Source organism: Pseudophryne corroboree, chromosome 3 (assembly GCF_028390025.1).
Source record: "Pseudophryne corroboree isolate aPseCor3 chromosome 3, aPseCor3.hap2, whole genome shotgun sequence".
NCBI lineage: Eukaryota > Metazoa > Chordata > Amphibia > Anura > Myobatrachidae > Pseudophryne > Pseudophryne corroboree.
The window spans coordinates 755584733-755597505 of record NC_086446.1 but is presented as its reverse complement, the minus strand read 5'-3'; the positions used below and the strand labels follow the sequence as shown (position 1 = coordinate 755597505).

Here is a 12773-nt window from a genome sequence, read left to right as displayed (position 1 = left end):
ATTCACCCTCTCGGTTTGACCATTGGTCTGAGGATGGTAAGCCGTGGAAAACTTTAGCTTGACTTAAAGGACTTGACATAAACTTCGCCAGAATTTGGCTGTGAATTGAACTCCTCGATCTGAGATAATTTCTTCAGGAAGACCGTGGAGTCGGAAGATCTCTTGTATGAATACTTGAGCCAACTTGGAAGCTGACGGAAGACCGGTGAGAGGAATGAAGTGTGCCATCTTGGTGAACCGGTCAACTACCACCCAGATGGTATTGAACTTGTTGCACATGGGTAAATCTGTAATAAAATCCATCGACAAATGGGTCCAAGGTCGACGGGGAACAGATAGTGGAACCAGTTGCCCCGCAGGCGACTGGCGGGATACCTTATGTTGAGCACACTTTGGGCAAGATGCAATAAACTCCAAGACGTCCTTTTTCAGAGTTGGCCACCAATAGGACCTAGAGATAAACTCCAGGGTTTTTTGGATACCTGTATGTCCGGCAAAACGGGAAGCATGGGCCCAATGCATGAGCTTCTTCCTTAGCATCGGTTTCACAAAACTTTTCCCTGATGGGGGCGTAGAGTCCATCCCTACCGTGGAGAATGCCAACGGATTTATAATAGGATGCTTGTCTGAAGACTCTGACTCATTTTCTTGCTCCCATGAGCGGGAAAGGGCATCGGCCTTGCGATTCTGAGAGCCCGGACAGAACTGGAGTTTAAAGTCGAACCTGGAAAAGAAAAGTGCCCATCTGGCCTGACGAGGGTTGAGACATTGTGCGCCTTTCAGATATAAAAGGTTCTTGTGGTCTGTAAGTATGGTGATTGAATGAGAAGCTCCCTCCAACAGATACCTCCACTCTTCTAGAGCGAGCTTGATGGCTAGCAACTCCTGGTCGCCAATGGCATAGTTGCGCTCAGCTGGGGAGAACTTCCGGGAGAAGAAACTGCAAGGGTGTAAATGGCCATCTTTAGCCCTCTGAGATAACACCGCTCCTACTCCAACGGAGGAGGCATCCACCTCTAAGATGAAAGGAGAGTCGATGTCAGGCTGTTTCAGAACAGGCGCAGAGATGAACCTTTGTTTTAAAAGATGAAATGCTTGCATGGCTTCTTCAGACCACTTGGACGGGTTAGCACCCTTCTTAGTGAAAGCAGTAATAGGCGCCACAATGGTGGAAAAGTCTCGTATAAACTTTCGGTAATAGTTGGCGAACCCCAAGAACCTCTGGACCCCTTTGAGGGTTAAGGGTATCGGCCAATTTTGGATTGCTTGTAGTTTCTCAGGATCCATCTCTAGTCCGGAACCGGACACAATGTACCCTAGAAACGGAATGGACTTGACTTCAAAGACGCATTTCTCTAATTTGCAATAGAGATGATTGACACGGAGACGGGACAGAACCTCTTTAACCCAAAAACGATGTTCCTCTAAATCGTTGGCAAAAATGAGGATATCGTCTAGATAGACCACGACATGACGGTATAGAATGTCTCTGAAGATCTCATTGACAAAATGCTGGAAGACAGCTGGAGCATTACTCAATCCGAAGGGCATGACGAGGTACTCATAATGTCCGTCACGGGTGTTAAAGGCGGTCTTCCACTCGTCACCCTCACGGATCCGGATGAGATTGTATGCACCTCTCAAGTCCAGCTTTGTAAAGATGGTAGCCCCGCTAACTCTGTCAAAGAGCTCAGTAATCAGGGGTAAAGGATAACGGTTCTTGATGGTAATGTCGTTCAAACCTCTGTAGTCGATGCACGGCCGCAGACCACCATCTTTCTTTTTTACAAAAAAGAAGCCTGCGCCGGCTGGGGAAGAAGAAGGTCGAATGAACCCCTTTGCTAGGTTCTCTTTAATGTATTCCTCCATAGAATGCGTCTCAGGCAGAGACAACGGATAAGTTCGGCCTCGAGGTGGAACCTTCCCTGGAACGAGATCAATCGGGCAGTCCCATTCTCTATGAGGAGGAAGGATATCAGCAGAAGCTTTACTGAACACATCCGTGAAATCTTGATATGGAGGAGGTGGAACATCAGACGACCTGGGGGAGGAAGAACAGACAGGCAATACTTTAAACAAACATGTCTCAGCACAGGAGGAACCCCATGCCAGGATTTGCGTAGTCGTCCAATCAATTGTAGGATTGTGAAGACGGAGCCATGGAAGGCCCAGGACCACAGGATGTGTGGCTCTTGGAATCACTAAAAAAGAAATAAGTTCGGAATGAAGAACTCCCACTCTCAGACGAACTGGTAGAGTCCTTAAAGAAATAACTGCATCAAAAATTTTGCTGCCATCCACGGCAGTTAAAGAAATGGACGAAGGAAGTCTCTCGGTGGGTAGGGACCACCGTTTAACATAGGCTTCGGTAATAAAGTTCCCAGCTGCTCCGGAATCAAGGAGGGCAATGACGTTCCGATAACGTTGAGCAACTTGAAGCGAGACTGGGAGATTACAATCTTGAGGAGATGGAGAGGAGATCATTACTCCTAGCCGGCCCTCTCCTTGGCGAGCTAGGATTTGGAGTTTCCCGGACGTTTGGGACAGGCATTAATGGTGTGAGACGGAGCTGCACAATAGAGACAGAGAGACTCGGAGAGACGTCTTCGGCGCTCAGCAGGAGTTAAACGGGAACGGCCAAGTTGCATGGGCTCATCTTTAGATGGTGACAGTTGACGAGGAGGAGGAGCAGAAGATTTTGGAGCAGATGATCTTCCACGCTCAGTTGCTCTCTCTCTGAAACGTAAATCAACTTTCGTGCAGAGTGAGATTAGCTCATCTAACTTAGAAGGTAAGTCTCTGGTAGCTAACTCATCTTTAATACGCTCAGATAAGCCATGCCAGAATGCAGCATACAGGGCCTCGTCGTTCCATGCCAGTTCGGATGCCAGGATCTGGAACTGTATCAGATATTGTCCTACAGTACGTGACCCCTGGCGTAAACGGAGAATCTCGGATGAAGCTGAGGTTACCCGGCCTGGCTCGTCGAAGATGCGCCTGAATGTTGACACGAAGGCAGTGTAGGAAGATAGCAGGGTGTCGGACCTCTCCCATAACGGTGATGCCCAATCAAGGGCTGAGCCACTGAGAAGAGAAATAATGTAGGCAATTTTTGTACGGTCACTGGGAAAATTGCCAGGTTGTAGCTCAAACTGAATCTCACACTGGTTGAGAAATCCCCTGCAGAATCTTGGAGATCCGTCAAATTTTGCTGGCGTTGGAAGATGAAGACGTGGAGCAGAAATGGGTAAGGTGGGTGGGGTTATAGCTGGAGTCACTGTGGTTGACGCACCAGACGCGCCTGATCCATGGAGAGTTGTCTGAATCCCATCCAGCCGAGTAGAGAAATCCTGGAGACAGCGGATGATGTGGCCCTGTGCAGCCTCCTGATGTTCTAGTCAGGCTGCCAGTTCTTGCATCGGCCTGGCCGCTTGATCCTGGTCTCCGGCTGGATTCATTAGGTCAGTGCTTACTGTCACAACTGAGGGCCTGAGCTGACGGGAGGCAGCCTCATTGGAAGGGGCTGAGATGTACCGGAACCTGGGAGGTTGTATCAGACCCCAGGACATGTAAGTAACATGAATAATAACTGCCCGAAGGCGTGACCACGACAACTTGGATAAAAGTCAATGATGTTTATTATGACAACTCCGCAACACAGCAGCAGTAAAAGAAAACGTAAAAGTCAGCAAAGAATAAATACAGTTCCTGGGTACTACAGGATGGCAGGAGCCACAGGGCACTGGTAGTGTGAGATAGTTCTTATAATCTTCTAGATGGAAAGTCCTTACCAGGCCCGACTGTAGCAATGGAGATAACCCAGGATTGTACCAGCTGGTGTTCCAGGAAAAGCTGGGTTGCTGAAGATAAAACGGCTGCTGTGGATACTGGCTGGAACCAGACTGTTGTTAGCACGGAGTGGATACTGGCTGGAACCAGTTAAATAATAAATGAACTTGGGAGCGATGAAATATGAACTGAAATGTAGAACTTGAGAGCGGAGAAATAATAATATCGGTGGAGAGTGGTAAAGTGTAGAAAGGACACCGGCCCTTTAAGAGAAGCTGTACTCTGCTGGAAGCTGGGCTGGAAGCAGGTAATGTTTTAGCTGGAAACAGATGAATCCACAATGGATTGGAGAGTCAGGCTACACCGCAGGTGGAATGCTGGTGCGGGTCTCTATGGTGGAAGTCTTGAGACAGGAGCTGGAACCTGGAAGACAATCACAGGAGAGAGACAAACATGAACTAGGTTTGACAACCAAAGCACTGACGCCTTCCTTGCTCAGGCACAGAATACTTATACCTGCAGCAAGGAAGGGATTGGCTAGGCAATTATGCAGATTTACAATGGTAACAACAGATTGGTGGAAATGAACAGGTGACAGAATCCAAGATGGCTGCGCCCATGCAGATACTTGGAGGGAAGTTTGGTTTGTAATCCATGTGGGAATTAAAACAGTAATGGCGGCGCCGGCCACAGGAGACAGGAGACGCCAGACTGATAAGTGCACACTTAACCACGCGGGCACAGCGGAGGCCGCGGCTGACGTAATCACCACTCTGACACTCTGCATGCAGAAACTCAGGAACAACGGCGGAGGCCGCGGGAGACGCCATTCCAGATGTTACAGGCGTTGCGGTGACCGCGTCTCAGAGTGACAGGAGAGGAGGCAGGAATGTGGACATCAGTATGACAGATGGGATCCGGTCCTGGAACGCTGAGCCAGCCTTAGAAGGCATCTGAAGGGTAAGTAATGGCGTCCAGATACCCGGATCGTGACAATGGTATCCCACTTCTAACACCATGTAGATGTACTGTAAATCAGGTAACACTCATGGACTCTGGAGTGCTGAATAACACATTTACTTGGTTTCACATCAGGAACTGAACTGACTAACAAACAGGAAACTCCCTCCCATCATGTGTAGCCCCAGGTAGAGTCCCATCCTGCAGGGTCCTATCAGGATAAACATCTACAGATTTTAACCAACAGCCTAAATTGTTGAAGAGAGAGCCACCAACAATTAAATTGTGGAGGATACCAGACAAAGCAGGGCAATGAGCCCATATATGAAGTGTCACACATGAAGAGAAGGAGCTAGAGACAAGTGTCATATTTATAATATTTATATATTTATATATTTATAATGGGTGCAGGGTGTGCAGTGCACACCCTGCACCCATTTCTTCAATACCTACCTCTCCAGAGTCATTTGTTGGCAGCGGCATCGCTGCACAAATCACCAGGAAAATGGTGCAGCGCCCATTTTCCCTGCATTTTGCACATATGCAGCAGAACAATTGCCAGTAAAATGGCTGCCCCACCATTTTGCCATAGACCAGCCTACTCACAAATACGCTGCCTCGCTGCCAGTTAGATAGGAGGGAATCTGAATAGAGAATACACACTATCCCCCCTTCCCCCATAATATGCCCCTGTAAGAGACAGGGAGCTCCCCTTTCACTGTTGGGTCACGCAGCCGCCGCAACCCACCCCCTCCTGCCTAGCGAACACCTCTGCCTGTCAATCAGGCTGAGGCGATCGCAGGGCTGAGACTGCCATCGGCTGTCTGGCATGTGCCGGCACACTGCGGCGCAGTCGCATGCGCAGTCCAGATTTGATCGGCTGCTGTGCGAAAACGCACAGCACCGATCAGGTCTGAATTAGGCCCTTAGTTCATTATTGCAGTCACCTGTGCTGAACACTAGAGACTGCAGTCACACATTATAGAGATTATTCAGAGTAGATGACAGATTTTGCTATTTTATCAAAATCTGCAACCATTAGAATAAATTGCTGGGGTCGCCCAGCACAGGGCAAGGCCACCAGCTTGTGTGGCGCCACCCCGTGATGCGGTCGTAACTCCATTGTGATTGCATAACAAAAACCTCAAATAGAGGTTAACCACTATCTGCGCAGCATAGGCAGGGGCACCGCAACCATCTTCCCAATCACAGGAGACTTCATCGGACAGCCCTCAAAACAGCTATGATACATCTGCGTTTCCTGCTCCCCCCAACCCTGCATAGCCGCCCCCAGTCATCCACCACCTGTCAATCACTATGCAATAACATCCTTTCGGGATGTGATTGCATTGTGAAGGGTCACGCAGTATTCCAAAAAGCACCCGATTGCTGTTTTTGGGACACTGCATTCATCTTTGAATAGCCCCCCCATGTTCAAAGGCCAGGAGCAGAGCATTTTGTACATGATGGTAGGGGTCATATTGGAGGCAGTGGCGTCACAAGGGGGTTGCGGGGGGTGCGGCCCACTCCCGGGTGTCACCCGCCGAGGGGTGACACCAAAATGCCGGCTCCTGCACAGTGACAGGAGCCGAGTGCTGCACTGTTATATTATGTGCAGCACTCGGCTCCTGTCACTGTGTAGGAGCCAGCACTGCAGGGACAGCACTCTGCGGGAGTCAGCCCTCACCTCCCACATTCCCCAAGTGACAAAAAAAAAAACGGGTGTCGGGATGCGAAGCCCCATCCCTTCCTGCAAAGCCATGCCCCTTTTTTGGTCCTTCAATGAGCTAAAACGGGTGCCACCCACGAAGCCCCACCCCTCTAATTAAGCCTCGCTATTCCCACAAAGCCCCACCCCTTTTTTCCGCCGCCGCACAGGGTGTTAAGGAGGTGAGTGACGCCTCTGATTGGAGGGTATGCAGAAGATACTCAACGTCTGAAGGGAAGTACTGCAGAGGCTTGAAGGCTGAGTGAGAGCTGTGATAAAGAGATGCAGAGCTGTGCTAAATAAGAGATGCAGAGCTGTAATAAAAAGATGCAGGGCTGTGATACAGAGATGCAGAGCAGTGATACAGAGATGCAGAGCTGTAATGAATACCGAGATGCAGAGCAGTGATAAATACAGAGATGCAGAGCTGTAATACAGAGATGCAGAGCTGTGATACAGAGATGCAGAGCTGTGCTAAATAAGATCTGCAGAGCTGTAATGAATAGAGAGATGCAGAGCTGTGATAAATACAGAGATGTGGAGCTGTGATAAATAAGAGATGCAGAGCTGTTATAAAGAGATGCAGAGCAGTGATAAAGAGATGTAAAACTGTGATAAATAAAAAGACGCAGAGCTGTAATAAAGAGATGCTGAGCTATAATAAAGAGATGCAGCGCTGTGATAAATAAGAGATTCAGAGCTGTGATAAATACAGAGATGTGGAGCTGTAATAAATAAGAGATGCAGAGCTGTTAGAAAGAGATGCAGAGCTGTGATAAAGAGATGTAAAACTGTGATAAATAAAAAGACGCAGAGCTGTAATAAAGAGATGCTGAGCTATAATAAAGAGATGCAGCGCTGTGATAAATAAGAGATTCAGAGCTGTGATGAATAAGAGATTCAGAGCTGTAATGAATACAGAGATGTAGAGCTGTAATAAAGGGATGCATGTGATAAATAAGAGATGCAGCGCAGTGATAAAGAAGAGACGCACAACTGTGATAAATAAGAGCAGCAGTGATGTGATAAAGAGATGCAGAGCTGTAATAAAGATATGCCGAGCTGTGATAAATTATAGACAAAGAGCTGTGATAAATAAGAGCTGCAGAGCTGTAATAAGGAGATGCAGAGCTGTGATAAAGAGATGCAGAGCTGTAATAAAGAGTTGCAGAGCTGTGATAAATTATAGACAAAGAGCTGTGATAAATAAGAGCTGCAGAGCTGTAATAAGGAGACGCAGAGCTGTGATAAAGAGATGCAGAGCTGTGAAAAATAAGAGATTCCAAGCTGTGATAAAGAGATGCAGAGCTGTAATAAAGAGTTGCAGAGCTGTGATAAAGAGGTGTAAAACTGGGATGCATAAAGAGATGCCAAACTGTGATAAATAAGAGCAGCAGTGATGTGATAAAGAGATGCAGAGCTGTAATAAAGATATGCCGAGCTGTGATAAATTATAGACAAAGAGCTGTGATAAATAAGAGCTGCAGAGCTGTAATAAGGAGATGCAGAGCTGTGATAAAGAGATGCAGAGCTGTGATAAATAAGAGATGCCAAGCTGTGATAAAGAGATGCAGAGCTGTAATAAAGAGTTGCAGAGCTGTGATAAAGAGGTGTAAAACTGGGATACATAAAGAGATGCAGAGCAGTGATAAAGACATGCAGAGCTGTCATAAAGAGATGCAGAGCTGTGATAAAGAGATGCAGAGCTATGATAAAGAGATGCAGAGCTGTGATAAAGAGGTGTAAAACTGTGATACATAAAGAGATGCAGAGCAGTGATAAAGACATGCAGAGCTGTCATAAAGAGATGCAGAGCTGTGATAAACAAGAGCTGCAGAGCTGTGATAAAGAGATGCAGTGCTGTAATAAAGAGATGCAGAGCTGTAATAAATAAGAGATGCAGAGCTGTGATAAATAAGAGCTGCAGAGCTGTAATAAAGAGATGCAGAGCTGTGATAACTAAGAGATGCAGACTGGGCACATGCCCCGGGTGATGGAGGGTGCTAAATATTTCCCCAAATGACAGAAAGCCTAGCTTCACCCCTGCCCTTAGTCACTGATTGCTCACACCCATAAGTTAGCCAGGGTAGAGGAATGCGTCAGCGGGGTGAGCTGTCTACTCATATACCTCATGCCAATGACATAGTGACAGTGGGTTACATGCGTCCTATATGAATTTGTTTACTTTTGGGTATAAAAGTGATGGTGTTAGCAGGAATGAGAAATTGCTGTGAGACAAAGTGACAGAGTTCTCATTAGGAAGCTGTGGTGGCAGCTGCTCACATTAGCGAGTAATTCACTGTGATGCACAGCTCTGCCAGCTTCCATCCTGCACCGTCTTACTGCCGTGCCAGCCCCGAAGCCGCACACAGTGCGTGATGTAAATAACACTGCCTGCTTCAATTCCTCGTCCAAGGCCTGACATCCAGCTAAACATACGCTCTATCCGTGTAATGGGTTTTCAGGGCTCTACACCGAGACAGGTGGGAATGTAAACTACATTTGTGTCTTTTGTTTTTCCTTTCTTATCAGTCGTTAACCTCATCAATTCTGCATTATTCTCAGAGAATGGGTTTTGTGATGAAATCTAATTTTAGATCTGATCTGAGGAGAATCTTCTCCAGCTCTCTCAGGGAATGCTGCAATGTTTTCACAGACTCTCCTGTTAGAGTTCCACCTCTGCTCTGCTCCGATGCACACGCACCCAACCCAAAATGCTCATTACAATATACAGTATATTTAAAAAAAAGAAAAAAAAAAGAAATGCATTTTAATTAAGTGTAATTAAACATTGCATATAATCTATTGAGAAAATATATTTATACTAAAGCGGGGCATACAGATGGAGCCCTGCTCATCTATCCCTTTAATATGATTACCTGAGCCAGTGCTGTCGGACTTAGGGGGTCATTCCGAGTTGATCGCTCGCTGCCGATTTTCGCAGAGCAGCGATCAGTTTTAAAAAAATGGCAAAGCTGCGCATGCGTATGCACCGCAATGCGCAGGCGCGTCGTACGGGTACAAAGAGGATCGATGCTGGGCGATGGATTTAGCAAAGATTCCATTCACACAGCCGAACGCAAGGTGATTGACAGAAAGAGGGCATTTGTGGGTGTCAACTGACCGTTTTCTGGGAGTGTTTGAGAAAACGCAGGCGTGTCCAGGCGTTTGCAGGGCGGGTGTCTGACGTCAATTCCGGCACCAAAAAGACTGATTGCAAGGGCTGAGTAAGTCCAGAGTAGGGAGGCCAATCCCGGGATCGGGATCGGCGGGATCCCGGGATTTTGGCCCAAAAATGCCGAGATTTGAATCCCGGGATTAGAGCCTCCAATCCCGGGATTTACGGGATTACATTGCACATGTGCAATTGTGCAGTGAGGGAAGGTGGGTGTAAGTAATACTACTTGCTATTAGGCGTGTGGCAGCCATGGACACATGCTGAACGCGGCGGCACTTCAAATGTAGCGCCGGCCGCCAGCCAATCAGAGCCTGGCGGGCCGGCAGCCAATCAGGGAAGCTGCCGCAGCAGCGGCAGCCAATCAGGAGCGACTGCTGCAGCCGCTTCCCTGATTGGCTGGCGGCCGGCGCTTCATTTGAAATGCTGCCGTGTTCAGTGTGTCCATGGCTGCTGCCCACCTAATAGTAAGTAGTATTACTTACACCCACCCTCCCTCCGTGCAGTGCTCTCTACCAGCCTCCCTCCCGCGCCGCTACCTACTCTAACCCTCCCGCGCCGCTACCTACACCAACCCTCCCGCGCCGCTACCTACACCAACCCTCCCGCGCCGCTACCTACACCAACCCTCCCGCGCCGCTACCTACACCAACCCTCCCGCGCCGCTACCTACACCAACCCTCCCGCGCCGCTACCTACACCAACCCTCCCGCGCCGCTACCTACACCAACCCTCCCGCGCCGCTACCTACCCCAACCCTCCCGCGCCGCTACCTACACCAACCCTCCCGCGCCGCTACCTACACCAACCCTCCCGCGCCGCTACCTACACCAACCCTCCCGCGCCGCTACCTACACCAACCCTCCCGCGCCGCTACCTACACCAACCCTCCCGCGCCGCTACCTACACCAACCCTCCCGCGCCGCTACCTACACCAACCCTCCCGCGCCGCTACCTACACCAACCCTCCCGCGCCGCTACCTACACCAACCCTCCCGCGCCGCTATCTACACCAACCCTCCCGCGCCGCTACCTACACCAACCCTCCCGCGCCGCTACCTACACCAACCCTCCCGCGCCGCTACGTACACCAACCCTCCCGCGCCGCTACCTACACCAACCCTCCCGCACCGCTACCTACACCAACCCTCCAGTGCTGCTCTCTACACCCTCCTCCACTACCCTTCACTGATCCCTACTGCAATCCCGGGATCCCGGGAATCCCGGGATTGAGCGTTTTTCAATCCCAAGATAAAAAAAACGGCTCGGGATTGGCCTCCCCAGTCCAGAGCTACTCTGAAACTGTACAAAATGTTTTTGCGGCGCTCGGCTGCAAAGGCGTTCGCACGCTTGCACTGCTAAAATACACTCTCCCCGTGGGCGGCGACTATGCGTTTGCACGGCTGCTAATAGTAGCTAGCGAGCGAACTACTCAGAATGACCCTCTTGATCCCCTGCTGTAATGACTTAATCCCCTGTTGTATTGTTCTCTCTGTATTGTCTTGCAGCTGAGACCCATAAATGAAAGGCTTATGCTAATAAACCTTGGTGCACCTAGGCGCAACAGAGAAGGATAGATGAGCGATGCTCCATGTGTATACCCAAGGGATTCAGTATGACAAACCACCAGCTGGGATGCCGACCGTCAGTATGCCGACAGCGGGATCCCGTCCGCCAGTATGATGGCAGCGGGGCGAGCTCTAGAGCGCTTGTGCTTGCCACGCATCGGGCAAGGCGGTTCTCTGTGCTCACCACAGATTATATTCTCCCTCTATGGGTGTGTGGACACCCACTGAGGGAGAATAGTCTGTGTCGCCGGGATTCCGGCTTTGGCAATTTACCGCTTGTCGGAATTCTGGCGTCTGTATTGTGATGGCCAGGATCCTGACTGGCGGTATGTTAACAGTTTCCTTACCCAAGATGCCAGGTTGGGTTGGGATTCAGCAGAGGCTCAGAGGTGGTGGGTGGATAGGGGGGCATTAGTCAGCACAATGGCATTCCTAAGGTGTATGGGTAATAATCAGATGCTAGGAAAGCAGTTGGATGAGTCTGCGCAGGATCACTAAATTAGTAAGGTTAATCTCCAAATAATGTTGATAAAGCTATATATCTAGATAAACCAACATATGGCCATGTCCACAACAACAATTAAGGTTCGGCGCTGGGTTGGTGGTGCTCCCAGAAAATAGTTCAGTAAACTACTTAAAGAGGTGGGGAGAGAATGGTTCCCATATAGTACCGGAACCAAAAAAGAAAGAAAGACTATTATGTCTCTTCTGGGGCACACTTTATTAATTATTGAAAAAGATTTATATTACTCATGAATTAAAATGTAACTTTTATTATTGTCCCTAAAAAATATGAACTGATAGGCAACTAGAAAGATATATCGACATATGTGGCAAAATACACTGAAAAAAATATACCAATAAATATGGATTTATAGATTCTTGCGTTGTGGCTCAATGAGCAAAAATATTATATTACCGATATCAGTAATAGGTCTCTTGTTCCTAATTGAGTACAATGATTACTTAAATAGAGATACGACAGGAAAAAAAAGAGAGAATATACACCGGGCTCAACCCAATTCACTAGTGGAATGCCTGATGAAGATAGTATAAATTAATATTGAATTCAAGGTCTTGTGTCTTTGGTTTGGATAAAAAATACCTGCGGTACCTGGTATTCTCTGGTGGTCTCCCATCCAGGTACTGACCTGGCCCCACAGTGCTTGGCTTCCAAGATCAGACGAGGTTGGGCATACTCAGTGTTGTTTGACCGCAGGTAAGTATATCACACCTGATGACACTAGGAACCCTATGTAGTCTGATCTAAATTGACTATACAGAGTCCCAAAATACAACAAAGATACTGAGTACTACAAAAATGGTGATATGAAAAATCATTTGAATGGTGATTTAACAATGCTGCAATAAGGTAATTAATAGAGACTCAGGTCTGTATTTCAAACCACTTATGCTTTTTGATCATCTGCCCAAGCATCGAATGAAGAAATGAGAGGGTGGTTGAAAGCGACACTGATACAGATAAAAGATAGGGGAACACTTCTGCTGTCCTGTTATGTAGCAAGCTTGTGCTCTGTTTACATAATGCAGAGCAGAGCCCCAAGTTTGTTGA

General features: G+C 48.1%; 1 pseudogene; it reads right to left on the bottom strand.

Annotated features, from left to right (window-relative positions):
• Window positions 1–12302: 12302 nt before the first annotated feature.
• LOC134896623 (5S ribosomal RNA) lies at window positions 12303–12421 on the bottom strand (annotated as a pseudogene).
• Window positions 12422–12773: the final 352 nt, after the last annotated feature.